Here is a 25,887-nt window from a genome sequence, read left to right as displayed (position 1 = left end):
TGGTTTTCTGCTCTTATATAAGCAAGACTTTTTTGTGGTCTGCAAATTGTTGTGCTTAGCAGCGCCGTGAAATTGGACCCTGGACCAATCAAACAACACAGTTGGACAAAACTAACCCAACTACCATTATCAAACAAATGTGTAGCGGGAGATGAGACCAATCTAGTCATGATCAGAAAAGAAAGCAGTACATTTCAACAACCACATCAGAATAAGGGAAGGTAGGAACATTAGCCGGTAATTCAGACCAAAGCCGGGGAAATTGATGATTTGCAGAAACAGCAATAAATTGTTCGCTTTGGTAACTGTTTATTGGAATCTGAAAGACACCGTTATTTCCTGCCATCAACTCCGCAAACCGTGTCTGGTCGTAACATTAGCTCTCCCCCGTTCAAGGACCCAGAGGTATAAACTGTCACCGATTCCATTCATGGTCACAATGTTGAATACAAATTCTTATTATGTATTTGTATTTTGTCGTGCAATTTTGTAATTTGTATCACTTTGATCGAATCCGGCCTTTTCTTTTTTATTTTGTCATTAATGTTTTACTATTGTATACATTTATTTTAAATTTGTAAATCAGACATTGTTAGTCTTGTACTTGCTGTTTAATCTGTATGTGTAATAAACCGTAATAAATGAACGAATGCAAGGCCCGTGTTCTGGCATACAGATGTTTACATTTATAAGATCAGCATATCTCCCATTAACTACCAAATTTGTGACAACATCATAATTAACAAGATTAAATGATCCCCTGATTACCAACGAAGAGAGGAAAAGTTTGCCACGAATACATTACCCTTTTAGTGTACGACATGTCCCCATATTTTGTTGCCCGAGAAAACGAGTCCCTTGTTTTTTAGCTCGATGTTATGCATCAATATGCTTGGACTAAATGTAACCAAGCAGACATTTCATACTCCAAAAATGACGTGGCTAGTTGTTGGTAGGTGGCAAATACGGGGAGACATTGTGGCACAACAGAACACGGGAGACAAAGCATATACATGTAATGTATACGAAGTCAGAGACGCCATATCAGAAATACGCGGGGTATGGCATTCGAGTGCAATGCTCAAATAGTTCAAAGTTGAAAAAAATTCATGTTTAAAGCTTCGAGTAAATGAGTCTAAAACAACTCCGAAACTCACAGATATTGAAGCCACATACAGTCTCCCCTTGTTGGTTTTATAATGGCAGCAGGATGGACGACAAAAACGAAAAATCACATGGATATAAACATAAAATAAAATCGACGAGAATAAAAGCACTGATGAAACGATGAAGGACGCCCTCACATCGATCTTCATTGTATCGTCGTCTCCTTGTGTTCTTTGGAATGAATTAACATACTCTCAGGTGTCAGTTATTTGTTTAATGTAGATAGTATTTTTTCTCCGGTCATCCACTTGGCCTACGAAAATTAATAGAGGGGGGGGGTGGCTTGTACCATACTTTCAATGGGGGCGCTCTGCGCTGTTCAAATTTGACGATTAATAACACTATATTATAAAATAGTTCACAAAAGCCCCCTAACGAAGCTGGCTCTGTCCGTATTTTGTGCACAGGCGGACATTACACCAGTATATTTTTGGGGGTGTCAGAGCGGGGGTAGGTCTCATTGTTTTTAAGGAATTTCTATGAAAAAATGTCAGAGCTGGAAGGGGGGTGATGATCCCTCCGCACCCCACCGAATCCCCGCCTGGTGGACCATCGCCATAATTATTGTGGACCCTATTGTCCTCTTTTGTTCATAGTCTAAAATTAAATCAACATACTGTACCCTGGCTTCTACGGGGACTATCCCCCCCCCCTAAAAAAAAATAATTTCCGTGCCGTCTTGGTCACAAACAATTTGGTTCTGAATCCGTCCTTTGGGTGCACTAACTATTTTTATATTCTATAATGTATGTTATGTATAGATGTAACATGTACATTTCAAATGTTGCAAACAAAATTGTTGGCCAAGTCTCATATGCAACCAGTACAAAACAAATCATGTAAATTTCTTAAATGATTCTGCGGAGCCAAAAAAATATTAGCCGTTTCCACAAGCATTCGGTGTCGTATTTTCAATGTGCAATCGACAAACGGACCCGATTAAAAGGTATACATTAATATATCAGGTCTTGGTTTTTTACGAATGTAGTTTTGTTCATGTTCAGAGGCACCGGCATTTGCATACATCAAAGTTTCATGTAAAAATGTTCATGCTTAATTTGTTGGACTAAGCATTGCAAACCTGTCCTTTCCGTTTATTATGAGTTTATTATGATGTTTTATGCCGCGTGCCAATTACTTGGTTACGGATGGCAATAACCATCTTTTAGCCTATTAAAGATAATGTGACGGGCAGAATAGGAGGGCACTGTTTGATTTGGCTGAACTCTTTCGTATTTACCTAAACTAAACAGTCCCCTCATATAAGCCTTTTCGGAGTTCCACCGCGCGCATTCTTAACGTGTGACAACGCACATTGTTTGTCTCAAATGCCCTTTGACAGTACCCACAATGCACAAACAGCCTTTTTGTAAAGTCAGTGGTGCGATGACGTCAAAGGTCATTTAAGACAAACAATGCGCGTTGTCACAGGTTACGAATGCGCAGTTGGAACCCCGAAAAGGCTTATTGTGTCCGTCCAAACTTCGCGCTAATCCATGCATAAAATCATTTGTGTTTGGATAAATTATTGCAACAAATTACAAATTGCAAGTGCGTCCGTTCATCCAATAAATTAGGCATGTTGTTTGAACTTGGTGTAAATTGTATCTTGCATTTTGTGCCTAACCGTAGTTATTTTGTTTTAACCAAGGTTTGATCTAAAGATGCATACGCCGTACTCTTTAGTTGTTCTCTAAACGCATACTATTTTTTTTAAAGTAAAACAAGAAATATTTTATTTTGGGCGTCTGCAATCCTTTGGGGAAAACAAGAATTTCATTTTCTTCGCACCAAAGATTTCATTTTTCGTGAAGCCGCACTGCAGGCGGCGAATTATTGTCTTGCAGCTAGGAATTCGATTTTTGTAAAGAAATAATTTAGTTACCAAATGGAAGTGGATTTTTTTCGTTCGATGTCTCAATTAAAATGTAACTATAAACGGTTACATTTGTAGGAAAATAGCATTTAAACAAATGTATATATTTTTGGAAGGTGAAACTCACAATTAGCACGGAGAACCATTTTATTAATGAGCTGCTATGAAAAGTGAATGAGGTAATTTTACTTCCCCGGCTAAATAATTGGAAAGAAAATAACAGTTTTGGTTTGTAACGACTAATAACGTGGTCAACTCCTTTTGACACATATATATTCAAACAAACGCCATCAACAGCGCCCTCATATATTGTGGCCTCAATAGTAGTTTTCGCCCATATATAGTATCGGTTGCAGGCAGGAATACACATAAATTGTCGAATAATTCTCGTCGGGCGTCGCTTTTACTTCAACTTAAAACCGTGGTTACGGTAAATAATTCAACACAGTGGCCAACACACGATCAAACTACATGTCTATCTTTGCTAAGATTAAGACAGAGGGCGCTGTTGAACGCAAAAAATAATTTGAAGAACTTGCAATATAGAAGACTAGCCGTTGCATGCGCCTATCATGTTTTATCCAAAGTGCAACATAAACCCATACTTTGTTTATTTGAAATGCGATCAAGCTAAATGAGTCGTTTGTCGGGATTTTTTAATTGGAGATACAGGCCATGTCACTACCAAGAAGAGCGGAAAGTAGATTTAGTTCTTTTGTTTATTTATTTACAGATCTTAAGAATACATGAGACTTGACTGGCAGGCCTATTCTTTACAAAAACAAGTACATGTATAAGCGACTGATTAACGTCATAATTTTAAAAAGCGGAATTAACTTTTAACTAGTCAAACACTCGGTTGTGCTTTTTGTACTGTGTATTGGAGTTCTACCATTGAACATAAAATAATATTATTATACGGAACACCTTGGCGACTTGAAATAACTGGTATAACAACATTGATATTTTTTAGTAAAGAGTTTTGTGGCAGCAACATGTACATTGTATCTCTTTGCCCTGCCAATGCACTCTGCATGGCATTTGGAACTATTAAGGGTTCCATAAATTGCTTTCCGGAAATAAACATCCTGTTACACTTTCAATTTTGGCATATTGGTCAAAGTTTTGGTTTTCATATCTTGTGTAGCGCTGGATAGGTAATAATGATAGGTAGTAATTATTCTGAACACTTCATTTCTGCACACATTAACGTGACCCTGCATACAGCGACATTCATTGTTTATGTTTAAGAAGCCATCAACGTTTGTTTCGTCCGTGACTAGCTTAAAATGAAAATAGCTATTTGGTGACCTCCTTAAATACTTCGGATTTTCATTTGTTCTTGGCTGTGACGCGTTAAGGTTGCTCGGCTGATTTGGGACTATCGGACATAACTGACGTTCTTCAGCAATGAATGCGTTGTACGCGTGGATTGGTATCTGCGTGTTTGGTATCGCATGTCGCCTTTCTTGTGGTAAGTCAAATAAAATAGAAAATGTCGAAAATATTTTGTATATGGAAACAAATCTTGTTGACTGTTTGACTCCTTTCTTAGCCGTTTAAGTCAGCAGTTATTCCGACAAAAAGAAAAAGCATTCCACAAAAGGTTCACCAATTTCCAAAGTCCCGATGAGCGTTGACAAAATAAGAGCCAGGATTTCGTTTGTTGTGTTTTATTTTTACAGAGATGATTTTGACAGCCGTGGAGGGAGAAGATGTGGAGCTGGAATGTAAAATACTTGACTGGGCTGTGACTCCACCATGCAATGGTACAGCTGTCGCATTCGAATGGCATGTAAATGGATCAGCCATTGTCACATGTAAAGACACCTATACAGATTATACGGCTGGACTTAACAATACAAGCGGGGCTTTGGTGATCCCGCATGTTTCTGGGTCCTTGAATGGCACAAGGTTCCACTGTCAAGTGTTACAAATAGCAGGACCCCACAAACATGAAATAGAACTCATCGTGTTTAATGGTAAGTATATTTTCGATATTTTCCACGGATATGGAAACAGATTGAGCTATTAAATGTATTTTTTACAAATGTTAAAGGATTTTAATATTTCTTACGACCTGTACACTCTACAACCAAATTGGTTACGATAACCAATATCAGAAGGTTTTGAACCAATTTTAGTGGGCAATATGTGTCCAAGCGACCTTTGGTTAGCCTTTGACCAATTTTTATTGATACAAATTTGAACCAATTCGTGGTTGGTTAAGACAACACATTTTCTTCTTGATCAAACCCTATACCAATATAAAATGGTAACATCTAACCGTTAGTGGTGGGTCATATCAAACCAAATCCTATTGGTTGATGGAATTACATATTTCCCAGGTAAATATTAACCACTTTCAAATATTCGTGACTCGAATTGACTCGAGCTAAATATTTGCCTCGACTAGACTCGACTACAATCTATGACTCGACTCGACTCGACATTTTGATATAATGACTCGACTCGACACGAGTCCCAACAATCAATGACTCTTACAACTCTGACTGCTTTGGTAAACTTAACAAAAACGATTTAACCAGCACACTTTGGTTATCGCTGACATATGCCATTGGTTACATTTAACCAACAGCATGGTTAAATTAACCAAACATAGTTTACCACTTGTTTGGTTATCAATTAAATAAGGTTTTGACCAAACGAGTGGTCAAGGTATAAACCAATATGTCGCAACCCATGCAAATGGTAACCAGTAATCGATGGGTTAAAAAATCGAACCAAATCTGGTTATACTACCCAAAAGTAACGTGACCAAAATACATTTGGTTATTCTTAACCATTTCGTTTGTAGAGTATAGTCTTTCCATATATTAAAAAAAAATGATGGGGAAAGTGCTGAATAAATAGAAAAGTGCTGAAGAAAGGGAAGTATCATTATAACTAGCGAATGATTTTAATTGGAATGTTTGACTTAAGATCCCATCTTATGCAGTTTCGGGGAAAGGGGGCAACCGTTGGGCCATTCTCCTTTCAACAACATTATTTTCAATTAAACCCAAAGAGGAGTGAAGACAGATGTTGTTAAACAGGTGCTTCTAATAGTTCTGACCACTGAATTGTGGAGTATTAAGAGAGATTGGAAAAGGGAGAAAGAGCGCCCCTAGCGTCTAATGAGGTCCAGATTCACAACCCAGCCATACCCTTTCGAGTTTTAGCTTCAGACTGGCCGGTTGGTGTCCCAAAAAGTTTAGATTTAAACAAAGTGGATACTTTCCGAAATCCACCCCAAGGTGTTTTGATGGCTGCGCCTCTTTTATCTTACAATCTTGCAAAAAAACATATTCCTCATTAGTATAAAACTTGATATTCCTATGTGCAGGAACAAACATTACTGAGACGACTTCCGTGTTGAGCGGGATATTAGGAGGGGGTATCGCCTTGGAATGTTTCGTCAAAAATGTTCCATCTGGCTTCCCAAATATTACCTTCAAGTGGTTGCTTGGTAACAAAACATTGCTCGATGCGTGCACAAATAAGGACAGCACCAATGCAGGGACGTATAACTATCACCATGACAACCATGGTTGCAATTTAACGATAAACAGCCTCAAGTTAACTGATGAGGGGCGCTACAGATGCGAAGCTCAGTATTCGGCTACGACGGTGTGGAAAAATACATCCTTGACAGTTAATGGTAAGTTGAAAGTAAATGCACCTCTTTCAATAGACCTGAGACCGAATGACGTCACGCGTTGTTAACATGTGCGCTTTCTGATGAGAGACAGGTGGGCTGCGTCCGACCCCCGGCTTTCATAGAAAGCGCACATATAAACGTCGGTAGGTCTTTAATTCCCAAGGTTTGTTATGCTATTGATATGTTTGTGCTAAAAATCTATGCAGACGGGTCTAACAACCACAGTATTTGATATTAAGTGGCATGGCACCATGTGCGCTCGAAGGTGTTATTTGCGCCCGCGCGCAGTGCTGTTTTATCCAATAAAGTGTTTAAAGTTCACACTGCAATAAAATGAACTTGCATGAAGCGCAAACTATTGATTTGGGGGATGTTGCGGAATGTGGTATTTCTACTTAAGTTCTTTTATAGGATTGTTTGTCTTGTCCTGATGCCTAAATAATGTAATGCTTCTCCGCAGTGCCACCCAGAGATGTGTACATCATCAACGCCACTACCGGCGAAATTTGCAGCGGATACGTGAACGTCGGACCGGGCACCGACCAGAGCTTCACCTGCCTGGCCACAGACACCAAACCACCGGCAGAAATCACCTGGACATTCGCTGGAAAGAACACAAGCGGAGAGACGAGGGTAGTTGGGACGAGATTGCACAACACAAGCAGCACATTCACCGTGCCGTCGTTTCAGCCTGGTCAGCGGGAGAATCTAACATGCACGGCAACTGGGGCGGGAGGAAAGGTGGTCACGAATATTCGGTTGCTCAGCCAACAGCAAGAAACAGGTACAGTTGTAGTCTTTGTGTCATTTCTTCTTTTTTTCCCAGGTTTGTTGGATACCATAAAATACTATAAATTAGGAGGGAGCAAAAACGTGATTTTATTCTGAAGTAAATGTATATTGATGTGTTTTGCAAACATTCGAAAACGCAACTGCCTAATTGTTTAACGAATAGCTTTTAATAAAGCGTCAAGCATCCTGTGAAATGTAGTTGTCTGGTACTTTGTTGTTATGTTAAAATATACTAACAATAATGGTTTGGGCAGAGGCATCGCTGTGTAAAGCGACCTTGTTAAATACTTGGCTTACGTGTGTTAATAGGCGCAAAAAGCAACTATAATAGGCTTCGTGCATATGCTCCGTTATACATGTAGGATTAGCTGGCGTACGTATTATGCCCGTTTTCATCTCGGTGTTGTAAACCTGACGTTTCGTTACTAGCTCCGCAACACTGAAAAAAAAAGCTTTACACATTTTTTTTAGGATTGCAAAAGCTACTAAGAAAGGTTGGATTAAAACAAAAAAAAAACTAGGTTTTAGTTTGAATTGAAATTGTGACTGTTTTGTCACCTGCGACATTGAAATTAGTTATCAGAAATTAGTTTTCTCAGTAATTTAGAGTATTTGATTCTCTTTGACATTTTAACGTGACGTATTAGGCAAAATAAAAAAAAAAAAAACATGTTTAGCGTCCTGCCTCTTTGACAAAAAGGAAGGAGGAGGCACTTTTTTTTTTTTCTTTTCAAAATGGCCGCCTGACACATTTTTCAAGACAACGCGGCCGGGCTATTTTTCAAGATGGTTACCAGCTTTTTTCAAAATGGCCGCCACTTGGACTCATTGACTATTTCCACAGCTTTATACACGGTATAAAAGTCTAAAAATACGATTTCTTTCGTCAGAGATCGTTAAAAAAATTTCAATTTTTGTCTTAAAAAAAAAAAAAAAAAAAAAAAAAAAGGAGGCGGCCTCTAAAAAGGAAGCGGGCGGGGACGCTAAACATGTTTTTTTTTTACTTCGCCTTAAAGATGAAAGGGGGGAGTTTGAAACTACAGGGCCATCCCAAAACGACATCGGAGATTCCGGATCATCAATTAACACACCGAGTGAGTTTATTTTCAACTCGATTTGCGACTCGCGCTTTACACTCATTAAGGTCGGCCAATTTTATCAACTTGGGATATAATCGCAATAAACGGGGTATATTTCACAAAAGGTTAGAACTCTGGTTGACCAATCAAACGATCATTTTAGGAAGGTTTCAGCTTAACTTGCGATGTGTAGTAAAGGCAGATTTTTTTCAAAAAAATGTTGGAGTAGTGTAGTTTTTGTGTTTTGTTTAGCTCTTATCTTCAATGATGCTTCGATCTATCTATAACAGGAAAAGTAAAGTTCTGTGCTTCTGAAAATACTGAAATTGGTGTAAATAGTCAAACTGCAAACACCAATAACATTGGGATTGGGGCCGTATTATAAGTCCGACGCCTCATAGGTCCGACCCATAAGTCCCAAATATGAGGCGTCGTACTTTTGAGGCATAACATTTATTTATTCCGCCTCATAGGTCCGATGCCTCATAAGTTCGACCCCTCATATTAAGTCCGACGTCGGAAAAACGAGGCGTTTAATTTGTTGGACTTACGAGGTGTCAGAGCTATGAGGCGTCGGACTTCTGAGGCGTCGGACTTCTGAGGCGTCGGACTTATTGGCCTTTATTTGGTTAGGGGATGCGATTGTGTTAGATTTATAAGGCGTCGGACCTATGAGGCGTCGGACTTAGGAGCGGACCTCATTAGGATTAAGAGTCAATGATTGAATTTCGTTTAATGAACAAGCGAAGATGTTTATGGTCATGTTTGCTTTGTTAACATTAATATTTTAGCAACCGTAGGCTGCTCTTGGTTGTTTAAAAGCGTGTTTATATACAGAAAAGCCCCACATTTGCAAGTGTATCAGTACGTTTTAGCAAGGGCGGATCCAAAACACAATTTGAGGTGGGGGCAAAACAAATTGTGGTCCCCAAAAAGGGTGTCCAAAAAAATCACGTCACGGGGCTCAAGAGAATTACGCAAGCTTAGGATGACTGCGTTTGAATTTACTCATGACATTTTGCCTCTTTGAATCCCAATTATTAAAACAAACACACTAGTCAAATTAACCAATATCAAGTTGATATTGTGTATCAGGAAAGTATCAGGACAGTAATGACCATTTTGTGTTCCAGCAGATTTGTTGTAGCCTTTAAAGCACAGCCTGTGCGACGAATGAAAACTAATCTAAGAGAACATTTCCAATACGTTTGGTATAATAAACGACACGGAAAAGTGGCGATAGTGATTATGATATCCTGGACCTTGATTTCCTCGAATGTTCAATTGTCCTTTGTAGTTAATGCACAGCGACAGATTGATTATAAATCAATCAAGACTTTGTAACCACATTTTTACATTTCATATGCAGACCCCTCGATGCAGAGTCAGATGTCTTTGATCTTCGTTGCCGTCGGTATCGCGGCTGCACTTCTGCTTGTTCTTGTAGCGGCGATTATCTTCTGGAAACGCCAAAAGAGTAAGTTTGTTTGCAAACCCCGTTTACTGTATATGTAAACACTGGCTTTGGTACTGTCGTCCTACTACCGTTCTGTCGTACTGCTGTCGTACTGTAATCCTATATAGGACTCACTGCCAGACAGTATAGCCGCTCCTGTTGTTACTGATATACTGCTGCTGCGCTGCCATTCTGCTACTCTGCTTCCCTTGTGACTTTTGAGGAACTGCTGCAGCTCTTCTGATCAGTTGAAGCTGCTGGTAATAATGGGGTCTACCCGATGTTCCCCAATACCAATTTCCCAAATACCGATGTTCCACGAAATCCTTAGGATTATATAGGGTTATAGGGTTAGGGTTAGGATAAGGATTTCAGGGAACATCGATATTGGGAAACATCGGTATTGGGGAACATAGCTATGCACCCGTAATAATTTTTCAATTCAATTGAACCATTTCAATTCAATTTCATTTTCAATTTATTGGTCCATCCAGGAAATTTGTTTTGTCACATGCAATACATAAATAGATAATTTATTAATATAATCCAGAAAATTTAAATAAGCAAAATACTAAAATAATACTTACGATTACTGTGAAAATCAATATTTAAGCATATCAGTCAAAATGACAAATCCGGAAAACAGTATGAAAACGAAAACCTGACTTGCGTTGGAGATGGGAATAATGATAAGATACGTGTAGTTAAGATGCAGTGGCGCAGCCAGGATTTTTTTATTTGGGGGGGGGGGACGCTGGGGGGCTGGAACATTTCATTGGGGGGTGGGGCGTCATGTAGATCAATGATAATTTTTTTAGAAACTCAAAATCTCAGTGGGTAGGGGGGGGGGCGACAAGGTTTCATGGGGGGGGGCTGTCGCCCCCCACGCCCCCCCCCCCCCTCCGTAGCTACGCCACTGTTAAGATGCATCGATGCTGATCATTGAAGAGACGTACAGAAAATGGTACAAATGAATTGAGATACCGTTGATATTCAATGCCTTTGGACTTAGGTATACTTTGCGTCATCAATCTGATACAATACAGATATTCAGAACATTATTGTTAATGTCCAGAAAACGTTGCAATCATATTTGCGTTTCGAATGTAAAGGTCATTTGAATTCGTTACACCAGGAAACAGATTTATCATGTATAGGCATTATGCCGGCCGCTTAATGAATCGGATATGGAGGTTATTTTGACTTGTTATGAGTTTCAATTTGTGTGGGTAAAAGTGTAAAATCGGAAAATCGAAAGTGTCCACAATGCACTTTCGCAATGAATCGAGGTAAACAAATAAAGTATTAATAACAGAAACCAATTGAAACGTTTGTTTTTGGTTTGGTTTTGTCTTTATTCTATCTCCAGATAACGTTCCCTCCGATGGAAACCAGTGAGTCAAATGTATTTTAAATATTGACAGTCGAAGGGGTTTCGCTTTGACTATGATTTATTATAATTAGTAATACGGCACAGTTTCTTTTCGCACTTACACGATAGGTCTTCCAGGATATTCAAACTCATTTTAATGATCGTCATTAACTAAAGATATTTTTCAAACCTGAATGCATGTTCTGATGACCAACTTTATATACGAGCATTATCACAGCATGTTTTGAAACAGTACATGCTGGAATAAATTCACAAATGAACACTTACAGATGTTCCAGACGATTCCTTCGAAGAAAAGCCATTCGAATACTGTCCCTATGGCTTCTACAGCCAGTAATCTGTCATAAATTGACTGATAATGTCGCGCAATATGGTGCAATACTGCCATATACTATTTGAAAAGACTATACATGCACCTTACACAAAGCGTCGTCATTGATGATAGGTCCTTCTGAAGTTACATTTATGGAAAACAAATTTCCGTAAAATCGGCATGTACTGTATTCCTGTTAGGCCATCAGCTTGGGGGGTTTGGTCGGTATCAAATCAGGGCATAAATGATTATAGTGAGCAGAGTGGTAACAAGCATTTTGATGGACATTTAAAAAAAAAACAAGGGTGATAACACCCAAAAAGCTGCCACCGCTGCAATGCTATCACATATTTTCCAACTCTGGAGGTGTATACCTTGCCAAAAAATCGCTATGACGATTATTCCCCTCATCTTGATACCAGTTGCCAAAATTTTGGACCGAGGCTGATGGCATATGTAAAAACTTTATGATTAAACGATGAACACATGTAATATGTAATAGGCACCCCAAAAGCATGACTCCGAAAGCTTTATTTTGTATAACGATACTTTGCTAACAATTATTACAGGCCTGTAGTTCACTACACACGGACCGGAACCGACAGGCCCACGGCGTCTGTGAGTCCTGTCTTGAACACAGTCGTGGGACCATCAGGTAAACTAAGCTTAGTGTGTAAGTGACTGCCGAGCGTGGGATCTTCGTATTCAAAACTGAAACGGAAATAAGAAATGTTAAAGGGTCAGGGCCGCTGGAATGTTACCTTTCGCGCATCGATCAATGATTACGATCATGTCCAATAACTAAAGCATGACGATTATCTCTTTGCTTGACGTTGCGTTTCATTGTGACAGGATGCAACTTTTTTATTGAATCAAAGTCTCAAATGAGTTCCAAAATAAAACCAAGCTGATTCAATTGGATGGGTCTAATGAGACCTACTTGCGCATTATATCCTTTCCAACGGTGATCAAAGCCTATTATTCATTCTACCTTTAAAGCAATATTGCAATTTTAAGAGATGCCTATTTCATGATTTTGGTAAATTTATTACAAGATGCGGGAAATATCTACGAAGAAAATACGTTCCTTCCGAGTAGCCAGTCGCCTCCTGCTGCAACACCGCCCTCTAGCAGCGGCATTCAAGCAACAAGGAACTTCCGACGTTACAATCCCGGTAAATGATTCAAAGAGTTATTCGATATAAAGTGATAAGTTAACTCCGCGTTTCGGTTAGTGTACACACCGAAACGTTGAGATAAAACCTGTTTCATGTCCGATCTACCTCTGCTTAGTGATATGCGACCAACACTTCATGTGTGCATCCGGAAACATCATTAAAATACGTACGTGTTTTGCAGGATGATTTTGGACATGCCTCACTTCTTTAACCTATTTCAACGAGTTTGGATGTTCTGATTTCCAAACTGATGTTCAAACTGATGGTTTTTTTTTTTGCTTTGCTTTTTTTTCAGGCAATAGGGTAGTGGAGACCGTTGTCCTCCCTGGCCCCCCGGTGGAGCAAAGCGATATGGCGACTATCAACAACCAACAACCAGCTGCCACCATTTCTAAGGAAGTATGTTAATTAGAACTAATACAATCTTTCAAGTTATCAAAACAAATATGCATTATGATTACATTTCCGTCAAATTAAAAAAAAATGCATACAATTTTGGGTCAAATAATCCATTTTTTTCAAATGTGACGTCGTGAAATTTGCACTAAAATCAGTCATTTCTACCTATTTGTTTTAGCAGGTCCTCATTTACGCAGACGTCCATCACACCAAGACACACCCATTGGGCGTCCCGCCCATCCGCACGGAGCCTCCCACCCAGTACGCAGACATCGACAACTTCCTGTTATCAACTCCTGTCGAGACCCCGCCTCTTCTCAGAGACGGCGTCCCAAGCTCGGGTGCTGAGGGGCTAATTGTAGATAGTTTGCAAGAAGAGGGCATAGAAGAGAGAGCTCCGCCCCGCCCCCTCCGGGGTAACCCGATCCCTCATCTGGTACGAGATTGGCAGATCTAGACTTAACGAGTGTGCGTGAATAACCGAAATGATCAGTTTGAGGATCACTGGGCGAGCAACCCAATAAGACCCGTACCAGTCAGACGAATATTTTACAACAATATTTTTTAAGAAAAAAAGAGCTTTCTAATGTCAGATGGAAATAGCTTTTTTCTTAACAACTACACATTTTTATGTGGTAAAAATGAAAAAGAAAGTCACTTTCGCTTGTAAATTTGGAAAAAAAAGAAAGATCTCTCTAATGTCTTAGAAAAATAGCTTTATTCTTATATAGAAAATTCACATCTTCATTGTGGTAAAAATTAAAAAGAAAGTCACAGAAAATGGAAACAATTGACATAAACAGACCAATTAAATTAAAATAAATTAAATGATCTGTGAACTAATGAATTTAGGGCCGCAAGTATTATTCAGTTACCCGATTAACCAAAGTGTCGATTATTTGGTTATATTTTTCTATTCAATTAATCGAAAGCCACTTTGTGATAATAAGGTCATCCTTTCAGAAGGCGTAAGAGTACGGCTAAATTGTCTTCAACCAAACCTTACAACCGTTCTACATAGAGCTGGACGATATGGAGGTATTATATCTGTACTATTATAATATTCTAAAAACAAAAATCGGAATCGCCTTAGTTAAGACAAATATCTAGATATAGGCGATGTCGTTTTTAAATCGTCGCTTTTAGCCTATCCGTATTTTCCGCCAAAAAAAAACAACGAAGATGATTTCGTTTTGCCCAACAAATGCATTGATTTCTCTGAAAAGAGCAAAGGTTTTACATCTTATTGCTGCAATACGTACATGTATACGCAAATCCAGTGGCGTAAATTCAAATATTGCCCGGCAGCAAGCATTTTGTGAACATGAGTCTACTCTGGATCCATGTGTTCGTAAACGCACACACAATGAATAATGAGCATTCATTTCGTCCTCCACCGAATCCTGGATCTGGTTTGATGACAGAAATACTCATTCACGTGTACTGACGTGTCGGGAGCCATCAAGGCATGTAAGCAATAAATAACGGACAGTTCGCCCCACTTGCGGTCCTGTGATGAATTTACATTTACTCCATATCGTGTGTACTCTGTAAATAAATGCTTCTTATATTGTGCACTTTTAAATTTTAGTAGGCCTATTTGACAATATCCTCTTGTACAGTTAAACGTTTGTTAAACGAAGATGAAACGTAGTGGTTTTTTAAAGGTTAGGCTTAAATTTGGTTTAAGTCGGACAACATAATTGGAAGTAAAGTCGAGAGGCTGCTATGTGTTGTAATGAAAATTGAAAACTGTTTCAATTTGGAAGATCAAAAAAGTAACCAACATTTGAAGTTCCCTTCAAATCATTTTTATTTTGACACTATCCCACTATTCAGGATGAATGATTTCTGTGAAAAAAAAATGCAATTTCATGCAAACAGTCCATGGCGACTGCATTGTAGATATAGACTTTACTACTGCGTGTAAAAAAAAAATAGGTTCAAATTCGCTCTATAGCTGAATGTAAAGCATAAACACTCATGACATTGTAATGTTTAAGAGAGATGCTGGTTATTAAGATCCACCCCACCATTATTGATAGAATATCGGTGTAGGCCTACTAAGTTTACTTAACAGTCCTGGATGCTGAACACGCGCAGATCCGTTCCTCTGCCTAGTTACGTGTTGTAAGAGAGATTGAGGTATTGTATGGAATCCAAACAACTTAACATGTGAAATACCTTGGCTCATTTAGGGCGCCCCCACCGGTCAAATATATATAGGCCAATATAAAATTCGGCGTTGCTTTGTTTTTTTTTTCGTTTCTTTTCAGTGTTTTGGAACAACATTTGCAGACCTCATTACGTGATTTATAACGTCAAATATATGGTCTGTTTTCTTTTTACTTTTAAATATGTGTGTTACTTTGTTCAACTCTGAATATCAAACTCTTGGAATGTTAACAACATTTTATTCCTGAAGATCCTTTTTACATATAATATAAATATATATACATATATAATTTTTGACATATAATGCAATATCCAGAAACTTAACTTGATGATTTTCGAAAACCTAAAAAAAAATAACTAAAACATGTCGGAAGTAAAGCAACTTTAGTTTGTTTAAAAATGTACTTGTGCATAATAAGTCAAATCATGACATACAATTTCATCGGTAAACAGGTTCTTGAACAATCTTTGCGGACCTCATATTATTTTGTCACCTATTTTTGTCATCTATACAGATTTCTTTTTACCATTTAACTTTTTTTTTCATCAGACGTAAACCCTTTGTACATGCAATTAATGTCTCTGTAGCCCATCTTCCAGACAGTTATTAAACACGTTTGCCAGCACACGTTTGACGAGGACACTGAACCGCTGAGGACAGTTGTTTGTTTCAATTCGTTGCAATTAAGAAATTTAATTGAAGATTTATTTTAAAAAGTTCGAATGTTTACTGATGAAAGAAAAATAAAATCAAAACTGCACAAACTAGTCAAAGCAAATTCTTTTTAATAAAATCCTATTTAGCGCCCTCCTATTGTAACCGTCATAGGTTTCGTCCATATCTAGTATCGATTGCAGGCTGTAACACACGTATAATGTCGATGAACATTATTCCTTGCCCTTTTTTTAATGGAACGTGAAATTTTTTATTTACTTTTCTTTATTAAAGGGAAATCTGAATAACGAGAAAACTGGGCGATGTGTTTTCTTGGATTCCTGACCTTAACCCATCAAAAACCTCACCTTGTTTAGATTTTCAAAAGCGCCTGCGCTCACCAAGTCTCGTACTCCCATTAATTGTTTTCAACGGGTCAATGTCAGCCTCAAGCTCCCTCGAGCAGAAGTCCATGTGACCCAGAGGCGTATAGGGTTAGGCTGCTAGGAGGCATCTGGAGATTCACCAATTTTATCAAGGGGGGCACTGCATGAGGGCAAAGTTTATATTGTTTTTGTAAAATTCAAGATTTCAGATTGGGGGATCTGGGAGGGGAGGGCACGGACCTCCGCTGGGCGCCCTTGCCCCCAACACCCCCCTCCAGCCCGCCCAGTTACGCGGCTGGGCACACATTTTATCTGTTATCCACACCATTCCTGTTCTTCACGGGTCAGATGTTAAAGGGCCCCTGACTTTTTGAATGCAATCATGGAAAATGCATGTTTGTTTCGCATAACCTTAATATTTTCAAGGGTACGGTGTTTTCTTTTGTTTACATACTCCTGAGCAAACCTATGATTTCATTAAAGGCAGAAACGTCAGAGTTGCAGCTGCTTCAATTTTAAACTGGGGCAAGACATTGATGTTTTAGGAACAGGATAATATGTCGCCATGATACCATGCAGCAGCAATAACCCGCCGCCAATAACAACGCATTTGATATTCTGTGAAATCTCCTCTCCAGCGGTTCCCCCCCCAAAAAAAAAAAAAAAAACCCAGACAATTTGTAAAGAGTGCCCTAATTTTGTAACAACTGGCCTTAAAAAAATCGTGTTATTTTTGTGCCAGCCAGCGGAAGTTGCAAGTGACATTTCTTGGTTTTAATTCCACGCATGTATCGTCCTAAAAACACGCCAAATATTGTCCGTTACTGGCATAATAATCGGTTTGAGCAACGCCCCTATCGACAGAATGTCCCCCCCCCCCCCCCCACTATACAATTTTCCGGAACTCAAATGTCCGGAGAAAAATCGTGCCTACATTTTAACATGGATGTGCAAGTTCCCTTTTCACGGAACTTTTATCCCCCCCCCCCCCATAGAGATGACCTTGCTACGCCCCTGCATACCACGAAAGAGCTGCTGCCAGACGTTGCACAAAGGCCTTGCTGCATCTTGTAGGCCTATACTACTGGAAGAAATTTACGAGATTTAGCACAGTGTCTAGCAAACGATCATTTCTTAATGAAAAGTGAGGGCGCTATTGAATGCCACCAATGATTTGAATAACTTGCAATGCATAAGAATTACCGTTGGACGCACCACCACCTATCCTGCTTTGTCCAAAGTGCCCCGTTATCATACTTTCCTTATTATGCACTACCCGAAAGGACGGAAAGCAGATTTTTGTTCATTTTTTTTGTACGGATGTTAGGAATACCTGAGTTTGTGTGGTATACTATAAACAAACAGACAAGAGTAAAAGAACAGTAAAAGACAAACGATGACATCATAATAAATATTTACAATCGACATCAACGTTTTCAACGAGTCAAACGTTCGGTGGTGGGTTTTGCTGTGTATTCTAGTTTCAGAATAGAATATAAATTAATCTTTTCCATATTAACCATAGCCATAACCATTATATCGACGGTGTTTTCACGAAGTGACAAAAAACTCAATATCATGCAAAAAGGCCATTCCGAGATAATCGCCTTTGAAGTTAATCATTTCTTTTTTTCAAAACACCTTTTCGACTAGTTATGGATTTAGAAAATTCTTGCATTGTCAAGTAACGTTTGCTTTGTTCTTTGCTAATTCAAAGTTGTTTATTAATAGTCTCTCTTAATTAAACTGTAATTCATTAATAAAGATCAATTAAGCTAGGTTTTTGTCACAGAGGCCTCACTATTTTGTCCCAAAAAGTTGTACAGACTCTTCGTCACTTCGTGAAAACACAAAATTGGCCTCATTTGGCATGGCGCCAATGGGCCTTTGTCTGATCTGGCGAAACTTAAGACTGGCCATTCTGTGATCAGGGTCGATGATACTATGCTTTAAGACAATCGGGGGATTTGTTACCAACATTTTGATTAAACCCTATCCAGCTGCCAGTCTAACACGGATTTCAGGCGTTTTGTCAAATGTTTGTTTACGATAATTACAAAAGTAAACAGAATTTCGCTTTGAAACTCGGCCAAATTCCTCTTTTTGTCAAGTGCAATAAATTGGCCGGCAAAACTCAAAATCGAAAATATTTCGATTCTGCAGGTTTTTGTCACTTCGTGAAAACATCGTCGATAAGGAGCTATTTTACACCTTGGAGTGACTGTCGGTTTGCAGCATTGATATGGTAGTAAAGGGCTCTGAGGCAGCTCCATGTACATCATTTGCCTTTGCCCTGACAATACACTCTGGATGGCATGTGGAAATGTAAAGAGCTCCGATTATTTACTTTCCAGAAATATACATCCTCTCACACTTTCAATTTCTGGCATATTGGGCAAAGTTTTGGTTTTCATAAGTTATATAGCACAAGCACGTGACCCCGCATGACATGATCAAACTTATAAGTGATAACTACACAACCAGCGACATACAATTATTGTTTGTTTTAGAAGCCATCGACGTAAGTTTCGTCCGTGACTAGCTTGGACTGAAAAAAAAAAAAAAATGCGTGAACTTCCTTAAACAAAATTGGTTTCACTTCTTTACTTCGCCGCGACCCATTGAATAGATTCACTGATTTGGGACTATTGGCCATAACTGATGCTCATCAGAAATGAATCAGTTTTACGCGTTGATTTGTATCTGCGTGTTTGGTACCGCTTGCCACCTTTCTTGTGGTAAGTCAGGTAATGCCAACAATGTTTTGAATAAGTATAGGAATTTTCATGTTGATTGATTGTGAACTCCTTTTGAATCCATTTACTGTCAACGTTTATTCAAAAGAAAAGGCCATCAATTCGACAAAAAAAGGATATTTAATTTCGTAAGTAACGATAAGCATTCAAAAATGAGGATTTTTTCTTTCTGATTTCATAGGCACAACATTGGAAGCCGTGGAGGGAGAAGATGTGGAGCTGGTATGCGAAGCACTCGATTTGGTTGTGAGTCCTTGCAGTGGTATAGATGTCTCAATCGAATGGCTTGTAAATATATCAACCATTGCCACATGTACATCGACAGCGACCATTGCGGGGTATACGCCTGTACTTAACAAGACAAGTGGGGCTTTGACGATCCCGCATGTTTCTGAATCCTTGAATGGTACAACGTTCTACTGTCAAGTGTTACTCAGAGGATTTACCTTCAGTTCTGAAATAGAACTTTCTGTGTTCAAGAGTATGTATTTCCATCGTTCTTTTTCAAGCTGCTGGAAAATTATGAATCATTACATGTTTAGTTGTTATATGCGTTACAATATTTTCATATTGCTGAGGGCATAAAGGTTTCAAATGTAAAGGATGAAAGCAATCTGATCCAGTATTTTCGTACAACGGGGTGAACATTATTCGTACTGTTGATTAAAAACAACTAAAATCGACGGAAAAGTGCAGACGAGGGGGAAGTATCATTAAAACAAGCACACGAATGATAATTTCAATGTTTGACTAAAGGGCCCATATTATGCAGTTTCGGGGAAGAAGGGCAACGGGGGCTATCCCCGCTCCACTCTTCTTTCAATTTAATTAAACCAACAGAGAGGTAGACAACTTTATTTAAATAGGTGCCACTTATGCCCATTTCCGCCATTGAAGTGGGGAAAATGACTCAAAAGAGAGATCAGAAAAAGGGGTAAAGAGCGTCCCTTCGTCAAATAAGGTCTATAGCTTCCCAACCCTCCCCTGCTTTTTCGAATTTTTAACTGCCAGATGGCTGGTTGGTCTCCACGAATATTAAAGATGTAAACAAAGAGAATCCACCCCATATTAAGGCTTTTTAAAGGCCGCGTCTCGGTCCTTTTATTGTAAATCTTGCAAAACAAAGATCGCTCCAGTGATGAAGTCGTGTACATTTTTTTTTTCCGGGTACCGAGTACTGCCGAGTACTTAGGTTACTGAGTACGAGTACTTGTACTTCTTAGTACAAGTACAGGCCTCCGTGTACGAGTACCTGTACTTACGACTACAAGTATTTTTATTTCCAAGGACGAGTACTTGTATTCCGAGTACGAGTACTTCCATTTCCGAATACGACCATACGGCAACTATTTCATTGTGCGTAATTGGCCAATGCCCAGCCAGACCGATAATATCATAATATCTACTCACAGTTAGCTGTTAAATGTGTTTGTCCGGACGTGCACCGAGGAAAGTCAGGAAACTTGGATTTCTCCGCATGCCAATCCACCATTTTAAAGTGAAAGTATCGATAAAATAAGGCCTTGGTAAGTCAAGCTATACCAGTTTGATGATCGATTTCAATTTTGGCATATGAGAACGAGTACGAGGCCCCCCCCCCAAAAAGGACCAGTACTACAAACCGGATTCCTCATTATTACTTGATGTTTTCTTTGTGCAGGACCAGGAATTACTCAAACAACATCAGTGCTGAACGGAATACTAGGAGGGGATATCGCTTTGGAATGTTTCGTCAAAGCTGTTCCATCCGGCTTCTCAAATATTAACTTCAAGTGGTTGCTTGGCAGCACACCCTTGCACGATGCGTGCACAAATGGGGACAGCACCAATGCGGGGAAGTATGACTTTCACCTTGACAACCACGGTTGCAATTTGACGATAAACGGTCTCGAGTTAACTGATGAGGGGCGCTACAGATGCGAAGCTCAATATTCGGCTACGACGGTTTGGAAAAATACATCATTGACAGTTAATGGTAAATATAAACTTGATACAGCTGTTGTAATCAAAACAAAATCTTCCTATGGTTTACTTGCTTTTGATACGGCACCATGTTCACTTGAAAGTTGTATGTGCGCGTACTCAATGCTATTATTACCACTACGGTGCTTAAAACTTGCCGAAAACGCGCGCGCCTCGAATAAACGTAAATAGTTATTGACTGTTGCAGGTTGTTTAGCCACGTGGCAGAGAAAAGACTGAGTTCAGTCAATGAGCATCGAGAAGTGATTGATCCTCATGAAGCGTAATAAATCAGAGTGCTTCAGGTTGCATGGGATTGAGTGCGTTTGCTTTATATTTCCGTTTAGCCGATGCAGCAAGCAAGGCCCCGGCGTAGGGGTACGTTACAGTACTAACGTCACAATACTATATGGAGGATACTGGCCGGAACGTCGAATTTACACCGCTGGTTGGTCTCACAACCACCTCGCTGTTCAAACGCAGTCGCTGAACATGATGTAGTCATATGCGCTAGACTAGACTGTGGGTTAGGCAGGTACCGGCCCATTTGCAACCTTGACTACTGAAGTGCATGTCGATTTTTGGCTGTTGCTAAATGCTGTATTTCTACTAAAGTTCCTTCATAACTATTGCCGTTCTTGATCGTCTTATCCTGCTGCAAGTTGTAATGCTTTTCCCGCAGTGCCACCCAAATATGTGTACATCATCAACGCCACTACCGGCGAAGTTTATAGCGGCGACGTGAACGTCGGAGCGGGCACCGACCAGAGCTTCACCTGCCTGGCCATAGACACTAAACCCCCGGCAGAAATCACCTGGACATTCGCTGGAAAGAACACAAGCGGAGAGACGAGGGTAGTTGGGACGAGATTGCACAACACAAGCAGCACGTTCACCGTGCCGTCATTTCAGCCTGGTCAGCCTGGGAATCTAACATGCACGGCAACTGGGGCAGGAGGGAAGGTGTCTACGGGTATTCTGTTGCTCGGCCACTATGGACAAACAGGTACTTTTATTATTTTTTCTCTCTGCCAGTTCTTTGTGTTTTTATCCTCGTTTTCCCTAGTCCATGTATTCTTAAAAATCGTAGCAGAGTTTACAAACCGGCGAATCGACCATTTTTGGCGATTTTGAGATTTTGTCTTTTTTGTGGTTTTTAAAGGCTGCTCTTTTAAGTATTTATGCCAAAATTCTTAATTCTTGTCTGGATTTTGAGATTTGGAGCCCCCCCCCCCCTGTGGCGCATCAGTCATAATAACAATTCCACAATTGACATAGTGACGAATACGCAATTTCGCTGGTAACCAGCTAATGTAAGGTGTGCGCTCAAACGAATGATGTACTACTGTGGTTTTCAAAAATGTCACGTAAACGGCGACTTTTTTTTAGACTAAATTATTTTGCACATATATATTATGATAACAATAATGTTGCACCCTACATGTAGAATGCATCATATTTTCCCTACACGTTAAACGAACTACATGGAGTTGTGCGATCTGTTTTTATTTTTCATCGTATACAGCGCACGCGCGATCCGACAAACTGACGAATAGCATACAAACAGTGTGAAGAACAACCGGCTATTAGAGATTTTTTAATTTGACAAACTGACGAATACGTTTACGATCAACTAAGAACACATCGCACAACTTCTCTGATTAAATAAGTAACCTGATGGATACTACGTTTCCTATTTTATTTCGAATATACACCAAAAGGGTTATTATCGAAACATTATGGGTGAAATACGACGCCCAGAAAAATGTCCAACTTCAAACGCGAATTACTCGAAACAGGGTTTTTGCTTATTCGTCCGTATGTCAGCTCTGCGACGAAATGATATATGTGATCTTAACTAACTTTCAAAATTGCTAAATTAGTGGGAATATCATATTTGATGGCAAATTATTAGTATTAAGTATCCCTTGGTATGATTCAAGAAAAAAATATCGAAAGTGTAATGATGGGTTTAAAAGAACAATTGCTGTTAGTAAAAAAAAAAAAAAAATCCAACCAATCCGACTACCCACTTTTGTTAATAAGTATGACTTTTGCCGTGCAAGACAATACGGCCCTCCTACCATGGCCCCATCCAATCGTTGGCCAAATGACGACCGGTCTTACATCAGGATATAATTATTACGAATGACCAGGATCATGTTATTCATCATAAATAATTGTATTCAAATCAACTAGCGAGGCAGCTTTTTCTCTCTCGTGTAAATCTGTGGTATTTGTTTATAGCAACAATGTACTAGGGGACTAGCTGAAATGCTCAATAGCAATGACATTTGTCATCTATTTTTTTTTTTTTTTTTGAAGTTCTAACTTCTATGCCTTGTATTACGAAAGTACGTGGTTAAAATCCTGTTCAAAATATTCTGTGTGATGTTCTGCCGTAACTTGAACCATTGTTGCATTATAAAGGAAAAAACTAGGCTCACTTTTTTGCGCGCTGTTGACATATATCTACCTTGCTTATCAGCGTGGCAAATATAACACGTTTTACCTTAATATATTACCGGCACCGGCATGTTTTTAACGATAGTGCATGGTCGTATCGGCTGTCCTTTCAAATATTACATTGTTAATAGTCACAAGCAAGCAGCTGTTAACCTTGTGCATGCTCGGTTATGCACATACACGTCTGCCTATGTGATTTGTCGGAGTATTTTTTGTGTACACTGTAATGCATATTTTATCTACTTATTCCCTAAATAAATGCGTTGCTGTATTTCGATACTTGCTCTATTTTTTGTGTTAGTGACAAACCCATTCAGCTTTACTAAGATTGTGAGGGATTTAAGAACGGTTTGGTTAAAAAAAAACTGTAGGTCTCAGTCTAAACTGCAATTGTGAAAGTATTGTCGCCTGCAACATGGCAATAAGTTACCAGAAATACATTTTCTCAGTGAATTACTGTATGTGATTTTCTTTGACATTTTAACTTGAATCTGATCGACATTTAAAAGATGGAAGGGGGGAGTCGGAAACTACCGAGCCATCCCAAAACGACAACGGAGATCCCAGATCAACAATTATCAGCACACCGAGTGAGTTTATTCTTAAACTGAATTTGCGCCAGGCACTACTTATACACTTAGTTTGTATTGCGGACGTCATAATAGATGAAAGACACACGTCATCACTTGCGGAGATAATCCGGGAAAATTGAGCGTACATTTCGAGAAAAAAATTAAGAACCTCGATGGGTTTATCTAATGAACCCATTACCTGCAAGCCACCGGTCTGACAGGGGCCATTTTTGTGGAGTTGCTTAGCACAAAAAATGTGTTTTAATTAGCACAAAAAAAAGCCTGGCTTAGTAAAAGCAGGTAACCTGCCAAAAGTCCATGTGATTCTCATGCTTAGCAAACAACAACTGAATACCAATCACAAGCAATATACATCACATGGCAATTTAGATGGTAATCCTGTTTTTGCCAAGGAAGACTTTTCATGCTAAGCACATTTCTGTGCTTAAGCAGCTATATGAATTTGACCCAAGGTGGCAAACAGCAAAATCTAGGTGCCTAGGTCACACAGGGGGGATTATAAGAGTCGATGGAGGAAATGGAAACTTTAACATGCGAAGAAGGTTTCGGAAATTATTGGTGTTTTTTATACTTAATTTCTAGAAATTCTAGGCTCTAAGTAGTCGCTTCTCTTTGTTGATTAAAATATGAAGTGTGTAGGCAGGTATACTATATGTATTATATTTGTTGTTATTGTTTAACCTTGCATAACATTTCCGTGTGTACCCTTGTTCCATGAAGTGTTTCAGGAACGATATCTGAAGAACACAGATGTCAACTAATAATAATGTACACTGTACTTTCCTTTTCAGTAAGCAAAACTTCAAAGAAAAACACCAGCTTTTATAAATAGTAGTAAATAAAGAAAGACTTGGTTTGTATTGACTCATGAATTGTGCCTATTTGAATCCCAATTCAAACACGTACAATAAACTATTGACCATAAGCTATTAATGCTTACCCAAAATGTGTTCTGACAGATTTGCTAAAAGCCATTTGAGCACCCTGCTCACCAACTACGACAAACTAAGCACACACTAGCAAGGTTTTATACAGGAACACATCTGCGGCGATAATAAATAGGATATACGTAGCCATAACTGGACTATCAATTTTAATTGTGCCTTTGTAGTCAATTTAAGGCGTTAAAGTGATTTGATAACTATGGCAGGAATTTCAAACGCATTTTTGCATTGTAACGATTATCGACTATCAGACTATTAAACACGTTTTTGTCAATCCATTTTCAGACCCATCAAAACAGAGTCAGTTGACGTTGATCTTAAATGCAGTCGGTGTCACGGCGGCACTCTTGCTGATTCTTGTTGCGGCCATCGTCTTCTGGAGACGCCTCAAGAGTAAGTTCACTGCAAACCCTGTTTACTGCAATCCCTATTGATACTGCCATCATACCACCAAACCACTACGTTGATACCAGGGGCGGATCCAGGATTTTCCTAAAGGGAGGGCGTGAAATTTCGCCACAAAATTCAGAGGATATTTTAAAAATATTTTTAACAAAAAAAAACTGAATAGTGATTTCACAAGAACAAAAAAAATCTGATTCCTATCGCATTCCTGTCGCGCCATGAAAGTTAGCA

At 39.1% G+C, this 25,887-nt stretch overlaps 1 long non-coding RNA gene across 1 annotated transcript; it reads left to right on the top strand.

Annotated features, from left to right (window-relative positions):
* The first annotated feature begins 9,977 nt into the window (after nt 1–9,977).
* On the top strand, nt 9,978–12,408 carry LOC119735629. The gene is made up of 3 exons (XR_005272197.1): nt 9,978–10,052; nt 11,401–11,425; nt 12,307–12,408. It is a non-coding gene; the product is annotated as an uncharacterized LOC119735629 (long non-coding RNA).
* Nucleotides 12,409–25,887: the final 13,479 nt, after the last annotated feature.

Source organism: Patiria miniata, unplaced genomic scaffold, assembly GCF_015706575.1.
Source record: "Patiria miniata isolate m_02_andy unplaced genomic scaffold, ASM1570657v1 HiC_scaffold_29, whole genome shotgun sequence".
In the NCBI taxonomy this organism is placed as follows: domain Eukaryota; kingdom Metazoa; phylum Echinodermata; class Asteroidea; order Valvatida; family Asterinidae; genus Patiria; species Patiria miniata.
The sequence above is the reverse complement of the archived record's forward strand: the minus strand, read 5'-3'. Positions and strand labels throughout refer to the sequence as shown.